Source organism: Panthera pardus, unplaced genomic scaffold (genome assembly GCF_024362965.1).
Source record: "Panthera pardus isolate Hobbes unplaced genomic scaffold, ASM2436296v1 HiC_scaffold_15, whole genome shotgun sequence".
NCBI classification, from domain to species: Eukaryota; Metazoa; Chordata; class Mammalia; order Carnivora; family Felidae; genus Panthera; species Panthera pardus.
Window position 1 is genome coordinate 84,822,170 of NW_026526710.1, and position 11,950 is coordinate 84,834,119.

The 11,950-nt window shown below is 53.5% G+C and overlaps 1 long non-coding RNA gene across 1 annotated transcript; it reads right to left on the reverse strand.

Annotated features, from left to right (window-relative positions):
- Positions 1-1,611: 1,611 nt before the first annotated feature.
- On the reverse strand, positions 1,612-10,948 carry LOC109251773 (uncharacterized). The gene is made up of 3 exons (XR_008422319.1): positions 10,838-10,948; positions 4,009-4,173; positions 1,612-1,841 (listed from the first exon to the last, which is right to left on the reverse strand). It is a non-coding gene; the product is annotated as an uncharacterized LOC109251773 (long non-coding RNA).
- Positions 10,949-11,950: the final 1,002 nt, after the last annotated feature.

The following is an 11,950-nucleotide window of genomic DNA, read 5'->3' on the forward strand; positions in this document are numbered from 1 at the left end:
GCAGGGGAGGGTGAGAGAGAAGGAGAGACAGAATCCCAAGCAGACTCTGCACCATTAGCACGGAGCCCGACGTGGGGCTCGAACTCACGAACTGTGAGATCATGACCTGAGCCGAGATCGAGAGTCGGATGCTTAGCCGACGGCACCACCCAGGCGCCCCAGATTTCTATCATTTTAAGTCACCAGGTGTTTGGTGCTCTCTTCCTGCCACCCCAGAAAACTAATGCAGCTCCAGGAAGGCAGGGAGTCATGTAAACAAGGGCATGATGCTCAGTGTGAGGCTGTTTACCTTTCGGAAACCCAGCAGAGTTCTAGAATGTTGGTCCTGGAAGGAGCCAAACCCACTCTTCCTACACAGAATAGGACCTCAAGTCCAGAGCTCAGCGGCCCCCAGTGCCCCTCCGCCAACCCCATCCCCCCAGCGGGGACGCTTTCCCTGCTCAGTACAGAGCCCACCTGCCCTTCTGAGTGTCCCAGCCTGACTGGTCACCCACGTCCGTCCTCCCGCCCTCTTCCCAGCAAGCAAACAAATCCTCTTGATCCTTTCACTTAAACGTCTCCCGTTGGAGACAATTTCTCTAAAACGCAAATCTATTCAGGCCCCAGCTTAAAATCCTCTAGGGGCTCGGCTCCCCCAGAAGCTTACAGGTTCCTTTCAGAAATTTTTTTTTTAAGTTTATTTGTTTTGAGACAGAGATGGAACGGGTGGGGGAGAGAGAGCGAGGGAGAGGGAGAATCCCAAGCAGGCTCCACGCCGTCATCGCAGAGGCCGACCCGGGGTCCGGCCCCACAAACCGTGAGATCACGACCTGGTCCAAAAGCAAGAGTTGGACGCTTAAACGACTGAGCCACCCAGGCCACCCCCCCTTTCAGGTTCCCCTGCCTGGGCTCCGGGGATGAAGGGGGTCCAGCACAGATCTGCCTGGAGGTCACAGGCTGGCAGGTGGAGGGCCGGATGTGGGTCCACTGACCAAGGTTAGGCACCGCTTATGAGCCCACAGAGGTTGTGGTGTCTACCGAGCTGAAGGGGCTGTTGGACAGAGGGTCGATCTTGCAAAAGGATGGACGTGTGTTCTGCTCAAGGAGGTGGACGCACCCCAGTTCCCCCCGCAGACCCCAGCTTCTCTGGGCGGCTGGGCCAGGGTCCCATCACGTGACCCCCGGCTGGCTGCCTCTGTGTGCCCTCACAAGGCCGTGTGAGGCCTCCGGCTGGTGCGCCGGGTAAGAGGCCCCCTCACAGCCCCTCGTAAGGTCATCCTGAGCCTCCTGGTCGACCCAAAGCACCCAATTTTCCCATGACACCTGCTCCCTGGGAAGCTGGTCCTTCCCGTGCAGCAGGATCTAGCGGGAGAGGCCCCAGAAGACTCCACCCGAGGCTGCGTCCGCAGGGTCCTGAGAGTGGCCGGGCAGCCCCAGTGGGGATGGGGCGTGGTCGCCCCCCCCCCCCATCCCGCCTCCCCTCTCCGCAAGCCCTGCAGCTGGGACGGAGAGCAAGCTGTCGCCAGGCCAGAACAGGAGCCAGCCCGTCCCACTGTGTCCCTCATTTCAAAGCCTCAGCATGGAGGGCCCGGTGGCCCTGGCGGGAAGAGTCTCTGGGAAGAGGAGTTTTGATTGCTGACTTTTTTTATTTTTCACAGTATCAGCAACTGCAGGGGACATTTGCCTGAGGCGACTGGCCATTCACTTCATTTGTGTTTCTTCTTTTTCATTACTGTCCCTGTCCGTTGCACGATGCGTCAGAATCGCGGGCAGCCAGCGGTAGGAAAATGCCCACAGCCTCCTGATTCCTCGGGACCATTTCTCACCGAGCTCAGGCAGCCTCGCTGGGGAGAGTGCGGTGTCTAGAAAGAAGCAAGAACAGATTTTAGTGAGGAATACCAGCATTGGAGCGGGGACAAAAGGATGGACGCGGTGAACAGATGGGAGGGTGTTTAGCGAAGACTCATGATCTATGTGAACAGTGCAGGCTGGGACCTCCCTTCTTTTTGTTTTTGATGCATCAGGGTATGATATGATAGGATATGACAGAACGTGTCAAAAATTTAGGGGAAAATAAAACCCTGGGTTTTTTTTTTTTTGAAACATCAAACTATTGCTATCAATAGGAACAGCAACTGTTCAAAAATTTGTTTCAGAACTGCCAAGAAGTGAGCGTTCGTGGAAAAAAAAAGTATTTTTCCCTGCTGTTTGCAAGGTGGACACAAATGAAAACAGTAGGAGGTTGACAACTTGGCACATGTCTAATAAATCTGAGGCATAAAAAGTCAACAATTCACCGTTCAAGAAAGCATTACCGGAATAAAAAGTGCTACGCGGAGAAAGAATAACCATTAAAAAATAGATTTTCTGAATTCAGTAAGTAATTTAGCCCTCAGAGCGCCGGTCTTCAAAACAAGGAAGCTTTTTCTTTCTCCCCGTAAGAGAGAGAGGGGCAGTGCTGAGCTCAGAACGGAGTGCCCTGCTGCATCTGAAATGAACCAGGTGAAAAGGCAGCTCCCAGAGAGCAGATGTTAGGGGCTCGGAGGGCTGGTGACAGGGGTCAGAGAGCGGGGACTTCCAGATCCAGGCTGCTCAGCAGCTCCACGCAGGAGCGGGCTTAATTTGACAAGGTGGTCCAGTTATAGGGAATTCACAGATCGCGGTCCATGCCAAGCAGATTTGGCCACCAACAGCACGTCTGCGGCTGGCCAAGAGGACGGCAGGTGGGCGGCCGTCCCTGCTCTCCCCGCGCTAACGCCACCGACAGAGAGGCAGAGCCCCGGCGAGGGCGCGGGGAGCCTGGCCGGAGAAGCCGAGGGCTTCAGAGGTGGGACGAAAGAAGGAATCGCGGTCCTCGAATCACAATAGGGATGGTTTTTGTTCTCACCATTTTCTGTTCAAGCTCCTAATTCTTTTTTGCCACCACGATGAGTATGGTGGGGAGGAAGATTTTAAACGAATGTGAAAACTGTTGGTAATTCTCATGCAAGTCTCATGTAAACAAAAATATCAGCATTAAAGTTATGAATCCTAATGTGTGGCACGGAGCTAAAATCTGTATCTTTTTGAATTAGAGGAATATAGATATACAGCACTGAGTAGCGTCTCTGTGCAGTTCAGGAAACTGACACAGTCTCTCCAATTTATAGGGAAATTGACATAATTTTGCAAAAATGCAAAACCATTTGTGAACTGGGTTTTGCATAATGGGATTAATTTGGTTGACTGTCATATCCACTATGCTGCAAAATGCAAGTTAATCACAACATCATTGTGAGTTTTTTTAAGGGAAGAAAGAGAAAGGAAGAAAGGAAAGGCATTTCTCCCCCCCCCTCATCCGACTATCTTTTCATTAAGAGAAAATACCCATTCTTCTAGTCTGCACCTTAGGTAGCTTCAGGAAATAATGCTAGATGAATTTTGCAGTGGACGCCTCCATGAACTGAGCCGAATTGGCCTACCTCCAACGAGAAAAATTAACAGCTTTCATAGAAGCATGAAAAATTGCTTCCAAGGAAAGTCCGTCCTGTATGCTTCTGTGTATGCGTGCGTCTGCTCAGAGCTACACAGCACAATAGGGCTGAGGCCGTATCACACACGTTTTGTCGCCACGCTCAGTTCCGTAGTGTCATTATTGTGAACCCTCTTTCCATGTACAGACAAGATCTAGATTATTCGGGAAGGTACCGGTTGTATCCAAGAAGGCACGATATGTGACTACGCTCGTCAGAAAAGCTAGGTTAAACCATGGCAACAAATAACCCAGAGTCTTCATGGCTCAACACAGGAGCTGCTGTTTCTTCTGCCTAGGTGTAGGGCAGTGGGGGGAGGTCTTCTCACGGGGGTGCCATAGCCCCCACCCCCACTGATAGTACTTTATCTAGACACAGGCTCCGTTGAGTGCCCAGTCAGGACAAAGGGAGCAGGGGAGCCCAGTGAGTCCCCCGACCCTCAGTTTCTGCCTGGGAGAGACACTTTCACCACTGCCTGCATTTCCTTGCCCAAAGCAAGTCCTGTGGCGGCACCTACCTTCAGGGCAGCGGGGAGGACCAGATCTGTCCACGCGTCACAAAGGCCACGGTCATGTGTGGAATTTGTCTGTATCTCTCCACCGCTGTGAGGACTGGCCGTGAATCTGCCCAGCATGTCTCCTCTAGATGGTGGGAACCAGTGTGATGGAGAAGGGTCTCCTCCCTGCAGGGAAGGACTCGGCACAGGTGTCATTGAGCCTCGAATCAACTCAACCCAACGAGGACCAAGAGCCCACCCCAGGCCGGACACCGGAGAGGGGACGGTGACGAGGAAGACCTTCCTCTTGTCTGAAGGGAAGGACAGAATGAGCTCCGATACCTTAGGGCAAAGCAAAGTATCCTAAGTAGCACGGCTGACAAGCACAAGATGGGGCGCCTGGGTGGCTCAGTCGGTTAAGCGTCTGACTTCGGCTCAGGTCATGATCTCGCAGTCCATGAGTTTGAGCCCCGCATCGGGCTCTGTGCTGAGCTCATGGTCCGTGAGTTCGAGCCCCGTGTCGGGCTCTGTGCTGATGGCTCGGAGCCTCGAGCCTGCTTTGGGTTCTGTGTCTCCCTCTCTCTCTGCCCCTCCCCCCCCCTCAAAAATAAAAATTAAAAATTTTAAAACCTTAAAAGAGCATCCGAGTGTGATGTGTAGGGAGCAAAACTCAGGAAGGCTTCCCAGGAAGAGACATTTCTACTGAGTCCCGAAGGGCCCAACAGGTGGGAGAAGGGAGGGGACAGCAAGGAACAGAGGCGTGTGTGGGAGACAGCGAGCGCTCCAGTTTGGGAAGAGCTGAGGTTGGCGGAGGGAATTGGTGCTCGGTGGCGGGTGTCCCGGCAGGTGGAACCCCGGCATTTACACTTGCTTTGGCAGCTCCGGGCAAGAACGGCTCCCATGTCTCCCTGTCGGCGTCCCGGGTCTGGAGGCTCGTGTATGGGATGCTTGTGCCAGTGTCACACTCTCAAGAAGACAACGCCCTCCGGAGTCTCAGGTCCCCCTTCCGAAGCATGTCAGCCGGGTCACCTGGACGGTGATACCTGACCTCCCTCGGCCTGTTTTCTCGTCTCTGTGGGTTTCACGTCTACGCGGTATGGTTGTTCAGAGAGCTTGAACGGATGATGTCTGAAGGACCCAGCACGAGACGCTTGCTCCTGAGAAGCTGTGGTTGCTGGTAAGAGTTTATTGTTAGTTCGGTTTTAAGGAGAGAAACTGCTGATTAACTACATGGACCCCTATGGGGGCTGCTCAGCTGATAACAATTCCCCTGGTGGCCCGCGTGTCCCATTCCCCTGCCCCTCCAGCTGTGGCTGATTTACCCACAGGTAGAGACGCCTCACGGCGCACCAGAAGGCTCTGTTCCCGAGACTGTGAGACTTGGACGAGAGACCCATGGAGCCACATCACCGCATGGTGTGCCCCAGGGAGCTGTTAGAGGTCGAGGCTCAGCTGTTGGGCTGGGCCCCGGGTTCTGCGGACCACCCCAAAGTCCTCTCGGGGGATCCCACTGTGCAGTCAGGACTGCCAGAGTGGCCGTCACAGCTGGCCCCCCAAGTAGCCTTGGCCAACAAAACAGGCTTCTGAGGTAAAGGACTCCTGTTCCTCCAAAGGACTTCCAAGTAAGATTGGCTCGTGATCGATTTGATTCCTTTGATTCGAACAATCGTCACTGGTCAGTGGGTGGCACAGGGCAGGCTCCCGTGGGAGCAGTCCCTGGGCGTCTGAGTGAGCAGGAGGGGGCAGCCTCTGACCACAGAGAAGCTCCACAGGGCAGGGGGTGCAAACAGTGCCCACGCTGCACGAACATCTCCAGGCGTGGGTGCTCTGACTCCGAGGGTTTGTCCTGCTGCTATGCCCACGTAGACCCGCCTGGATTCTGCTTTGCAGGGAAGCCCCCAGGTGTGGTGACGAGCTCTGGTCCAGAGAGGGTGACAAGCTGGCCTCCAGCCCCAGTGTCAGGCCTGTCTTATTTCCCTGGGACTGGAGGTGGGGGGAGGAAGGAGGAGCTAGCTTTATCGGTGCCCACTATGTGCCACATGCTGATTCACCTACTTCTAAGCTCGGCCACCTACTTCTGACTCAATGGGCAGTGGTCTCAGTGTGTCCCCAGCCACAGGTGGAGGGGAAACGAAGCCCCTCGCTTGTGGTCACCGGCTAGAAGGGATAGATGGAACCTGATTGCCAGTCCTAGCCTCTGGGACGCTAATGGTCTGAGCACTGGGCAGGTACTTCTCAAGGGATTAAGGAGGAAAGAAAAATAAAGGTAAGAGAGAGGCAGACAAAAGGGAGAAGCGGGCACTCCCCACTCCCCCCCCCACACCAAACCACGAAAAGAATCAGCCCCTCAAAAGTTCTTTCAAACATTTAGCCCCCTGCGTCTTGGTAAAGTTCCACACTGTTTCTGGAGCACGGAGGGGCACCCTGTATCCATACGCTTGATGTAAAGGTGCTAATCCCAAGACTAGGAGGCCACCGGCTATTGACCAAATATAAAAGTAGAAACAGCTTGACAGACAGACAAAGCTTTAAAAACACTGAGGCCTGGGTCCTCCTCCAGGAGATGCTGGCAACTGATCTTGGATGCATCCTAAATGCGCAGAGGTTTGAAAGCTCCCCAGCCCTGTAGCGGTGAGCACACCCCGCATCCAGAGTGTGGTTGCTAATGCCCTTCTCCGATAAAAAGAGCCAGGGGTCTGTGGAGAAAGGGTCGGTTCTAGAATGGGGGCAAGTAATATGAGACAGGCGCATCTTGTGATGCCAGAAAGTAAGGAGGTGCTAAAACACAAAACCAGACCCATAGTGCCGCCATGACGGGGATATGTCAGGAGGACACGGGAGCAATGGAAGGGACCCCCGCTGGCTGACACGTTTGAGCAAATACATGAACGAGGCAGTGTCGGAATACAACTCCAAGTCTACACCGAGTCCATCCTGCCATAAAGAAGTGATTGACTAAAGAAATGAAGACGGAGGAGAATCTGCTCTGCAGAATTTCAAATGATTTGTGTGGACCCTCCACGCCGGAGGAGGCGGACTGCTCACAGGGCCTTCCTGCCCCCAAGTACAGCATATGGACAGGGGGAAAGGGCAACCTCCCATGGGGGGAACCCCGACAGACACCGCCTTGGCCACGTGATCACGTTTGACATCAACAACAACAAGTGCCCTGACGGCAGGCACCCTCCATGGGATTTCTGGGACCTTCCTCTCCCAGACCCATAAATGCAGTCTGTCTTAGCCCGTTCTCTGCTCTCACAAAGTACCATGAGCTTGATGGCTTGTAAACAGCAAGCAAGGAGTCCTCACAGCCCTGGAGCCTGGAAATCCAAGATCAGGGTGCCCGCGTGGTCCAGCAAGGGCCCTCTTCTGGTTTGCAGACTGCTGACTTCTCGCCGTGTCCTCGCCTGGTGGGTAAAGGAGCTGGTGGCCTCTGCGGCTTTTTCTCACAAGGGCACCGATCCCGTTCACGAGGGACCTGCCCTCCTTATCTGATCACCCCCAGAGGGCCCACTTCCAAATAAAACCACCCTGGGGATGAGATTACAAAATGCGAGTTTGGGAGAGACATGCCGTCCATAACATTACCCATAAGAAAACCATCCAACTCAATCTGAGAGACAACTCAAAATGAGAGACACTCTTCAAAATGCACAACCAACCTTCCTCAAAACCGGCAAGGTCATTACTCTCAGCGAAACCTGAGAGGCTCAGCCAAGAGGAGCCTAAGGAGACCTGATAACTGAAGTAATGTGCTGTCCTGGACGCAATCCTGGAACAGAAGAAGGTGAAAGCTCAGGAGATCTGAATAATACATAGACTTCGGTTCATACTAATGCATCGACATTGGTTCGTTAATTGCGACCGACCTACCATCGTAATAGACAAGGCTACTAACGGGGAAACTGGGTGTGTGGCATGTGGGGGCACTATATTGTCTTTGTAATTTTTCTGTAAGTCCAATTATTCTACAATTAAAAGTTTACTGGGAAAAAAATGCCACTCCCAGGGGATTTCACTGGACATTTGGTGGGGGGGGGAGGGGCGGGGGGCTCTGCCTGGGACCCTGTGTGCGTGGCTCCGCCATAATGGGAAAGCACTCGCATCACCGGGCCCCTTTGCTATGCGTTTCTTAACCAGGATAGGAAGTGATCCATATGGGAGGCGCGGGGGTCTGTCTGAGGACGCCGGACAAAGGAGACCCGTCCCGTCACTCTGGTTCAGTCCCCCCATCCTGCATCACACTCTGTGGGCCCCCAGGTAAGGTTTCCTTTACCCGGCAGGGTCCCTGTGCTGGAAACATGGAAACCAATCCCTCTCTGCACTTCTGTGCTGACACAAGAACAGACGTTGCAAATGGATATTCGTGCTCCTGAGAGGCTGTGTGAACACAGTTGAAACTCCGGGCTCTGTGCCTCTGTTCCCATTACATACATGGTGACGGGCTCCTGAAGCCAGTCGGTCACCCTGGGGAGGTGGGGAGCTGCACGGGGCTGCCCCAGGCCGCGACAGGGGGGCGCGGAGGCCCCCAGGAAGTTTTCCATCCTCTTCCCAACCCTTAGCCTCCTCCCCCGCAGATGTCCCTTGGCCATGGAGGGGGCCTGGTGGCCACCTCCCTGAGGACCAACACGGGCCTAGGAAAGGACGTCCTTGTCCAAGCTGAACCAGCCCCCGGGGCCAGGGTTTGGCCTCCAAGTGGTCTTTGTTTGAAGATAATCTGCGGGGGCGGCTGGTGAGCCATCAGCAGGGGGCCAGGCCGACCCTTCTCCTCCACAGTGCATCCCAAGGGGCGCCCTCAGGAAGGGACAGACGCTTCGGGCCCCTGAACCGGCATCCGCCTCCCACCCCCACCGAGATGGGAAACTTGCGTGGTGGACCCACAGACTTGTTGCTAGGAAACCGCAGGAGCAACCTTTGTGATCTCACATATGCTTAACACAATAATAAATAATGGTTAACACGATAATAAATAAACAAATAACAATAATTATAACACGCCCCAAGCCTGTTGTTTCTCCAAAATTAATTTATGATGAATTACGACTCAAATTCCTTGGAACACGAGCAAGGGGAGAGGAGGAGAACTTCTTTTATTCGCCATCAGGCACAGGAGGGGGTGAGAAACGGCCTCTCCCTGACCAAGCTCTTCCCGGGCCTCTGGGGACCCACGGGAGGCACCCAGAAGGGGCTCTCCTCCTTGCCTGTGCCCCTCACACCTCCTCTCCCCTGCCTGCTACAGTTAAGTTTTTTAGATACTTTACTTGCATTTCTAATTCAGTTATTCCTCTGAAATTTATTCAAAGGATTTATGCTTATGAAATTATAATATAATGCTGCCTATATGCCAATGAGCTGCAGGCAAAGAAAATAATTTTCTTCAATTTACAGTTATGAGGCTGGAGGAAAATGATGCCTTCTTATCACCTCTTTCTCTCTGTGTGTCTTGGCATTTTTTTAAGTCTTCAGAAGGCAGGAGCTGATGATGAATCCTTAAGCAGATCACGCTGATAATTGTATTTCAGAGATGGCAGCTCCGTTGAACGCTGTCCACCGCCCGTCGCCAGTCACTGGAGGTACCGGTGTCACCCGCTCCTTGTCTCAGAAACTCAGCCTCGGTACCGCCAGCTCGCCGGGGATGTTGTTAGATCGTCCGAGAGGATTATTAGTGGAAGGGAAATTTACGGATGACACTTGGTAACAATTAATCAGGAGCTGTTGATAAAGTTAAGTTGGTTCTCTTATCCCTACCCCCTCCCCGAGCTATAGACGTTACGTCTATATGTCTAGGTATAGACATCTAATCGTAATAATATGCAGGCCTTGTTCCGATTGTCAAATGCCTCATTTTGTCACTCTGTTTGATTAATGGACCCTTTGGAGTCCCCAAAAAGTCCTCGTAATACAAATAAAAAGAATCATAAATATTGAATAAGCTCACAGCACAGTTAACCTTGACTACATTTTGGGACATTCTCGGAGAAAGTTTGCTATACGGAAAATAAATTGCTGTGGGGATTAAAAAAATATGCGCCCTCACACCAAATTGGAGATTTTGGACAATGTCACCCCTCTCACCTTGTCACTCTTATTAATCTGGTGTGATTAATTAGTTTAGTTAGCTTTACGTCCAGGCCAGCAAAGGGCCGGACGGCTGGCGTGCTAGCATACTAGGGGCCCCGTGCCCCGTCTGCCAAAGGGATTCGGGGGCGAGGAGGGGCCGGAGCTAATGGGGACAGCTCTGTAACCCCGCGCGGCACAAAAACGGGGGATGTGCACGGGCGGTTTCGTACGTCATGTATGGGCAAGAGCCTGGAGGGGGCCTGGGGACTCTCAGCTGCTTTGGCAAAGGCCTTCTCTCCGTGGGTGGGTTCTCATCATGGAAACGCTCGGTTCTCTCAGACCCAAGTCGGCCCTCAGTAGCCGGGGCCCTTTGAGACGCCCCCTTACATACAGATCGCAGACGGGACCGGTCAGTTGACCCGGAACACCGATCCCAGCTAGGCTGTAATGACCCGCTGATTTCCTTCAGCCCCTAGCCTGTGGTGAAGGGCTGGCTGGAGGCTGAGGCCCGGACCTACTTCTGCAGTGTGGTTGGTGCATGCCCGTGGGCACAGATTTGACCGCCCTGCTCTCGGTTTGCTCACCCGTGGACTGGGCGTTCTCACCTCATAGGATGGTTATAAGGATGAAATGAAACAAAGGAAAAAAATGTGGCACACTGTCAAGCATATAAACAATACTCTGGGGGCACCAGGCCAGTCAGTTAAGCGCCTGACTCTTGAGTTTGGCTCAGGTCATGATCTCACGGTATTCCTGGGTTCGAGCCCCGCTTCGGGCTCTGTGCACTGACCTCATGGAGCCTGCTTGGGATTCTCTCTCTCTCCTTCTCTCTCTGCGCCTCCCCTGCTCACGCTCTCTTTGTCTCTCTCAAAGTCAATACATAAACTTCAAAAAAAAAAGAAAACAACCTCTGTAGTGGGTAGAATTGTGCCCCCCCCGAAGAGGTACTGATGTCTTAACCCCTGGTACCTGTGGGTGTGACCCTATTAGGTGTGGGCTGATGTAATTGGGTTGGAACCAGGTCACAATGGAGCAGCGTGGGTCCTCATCCAATGACAGGTGTCCTTGTAAGGAGACAGAAATGTGGACGCAGACACCCAGGAGAAGCCACGTGACCACAGAGGCAGAGATAGGAGTGATGGATCTCTGAGGCATCCAGGGGCCTCCAGAAGCTGGAAGAGGAGAGGAAAGATCCCCCCGCCCCGCCCCCAGAGCCTTCAGAGGGAGCGTGGTCCTGCTCACACCTTGATTCTGGGCTTCCTGCCTCCAGGACTGAGAGACTATGTTTCTGTTGTTTCGGCCACGTTTTCGGTGCTCTCGTCCTGCAGCCCCGGGAAACTGATCCACGCTGTCGACGGCAACCGTGATTTGGTCTGTGGGGAACAAGAGCAGCAGGGCTGAGGACTCGGTCTGGTCTGCGTGGGGCTGGTTTCTCCCGTCCGCGCTTCCCCAGGCAGAGTCAGGATCACGCCGGCGGCCTCCCGCCGCTGACGGGGCTGCGGTGGAGGCCCGCAGGCCCGCGGCCCTACCTGCCAGGGGAGGGACTGCATCGGGGTACCCTGGCGTTCCTGAGGGCCAGCTCTCGGTCAGTCGTCCTAACCCAGACCCCGCAGAAGTGCTGCAGAGGCAACGTGACCCGTGATTCAGGGGACAGGGATTCATTCCGGTGTACCGGTTTATGTGGCCTTTTCTCAAGTTCCGTTGTCATTTTTAGACACAGGCAAAATTCAAAAGAACTCAACTACCCTAATAGGCCCCAGGAAATTATCTGCTGAAACATAAGGCGCCTCACGTTAGGTACCAAATATATAACGGAGGAGGTGCAAGTGAATGCAATTTTGTACGTGGAGACTTATTTTCCTGTTGACGTTTCGGGATAAATCCAAGAACTTATTTCCTCCTA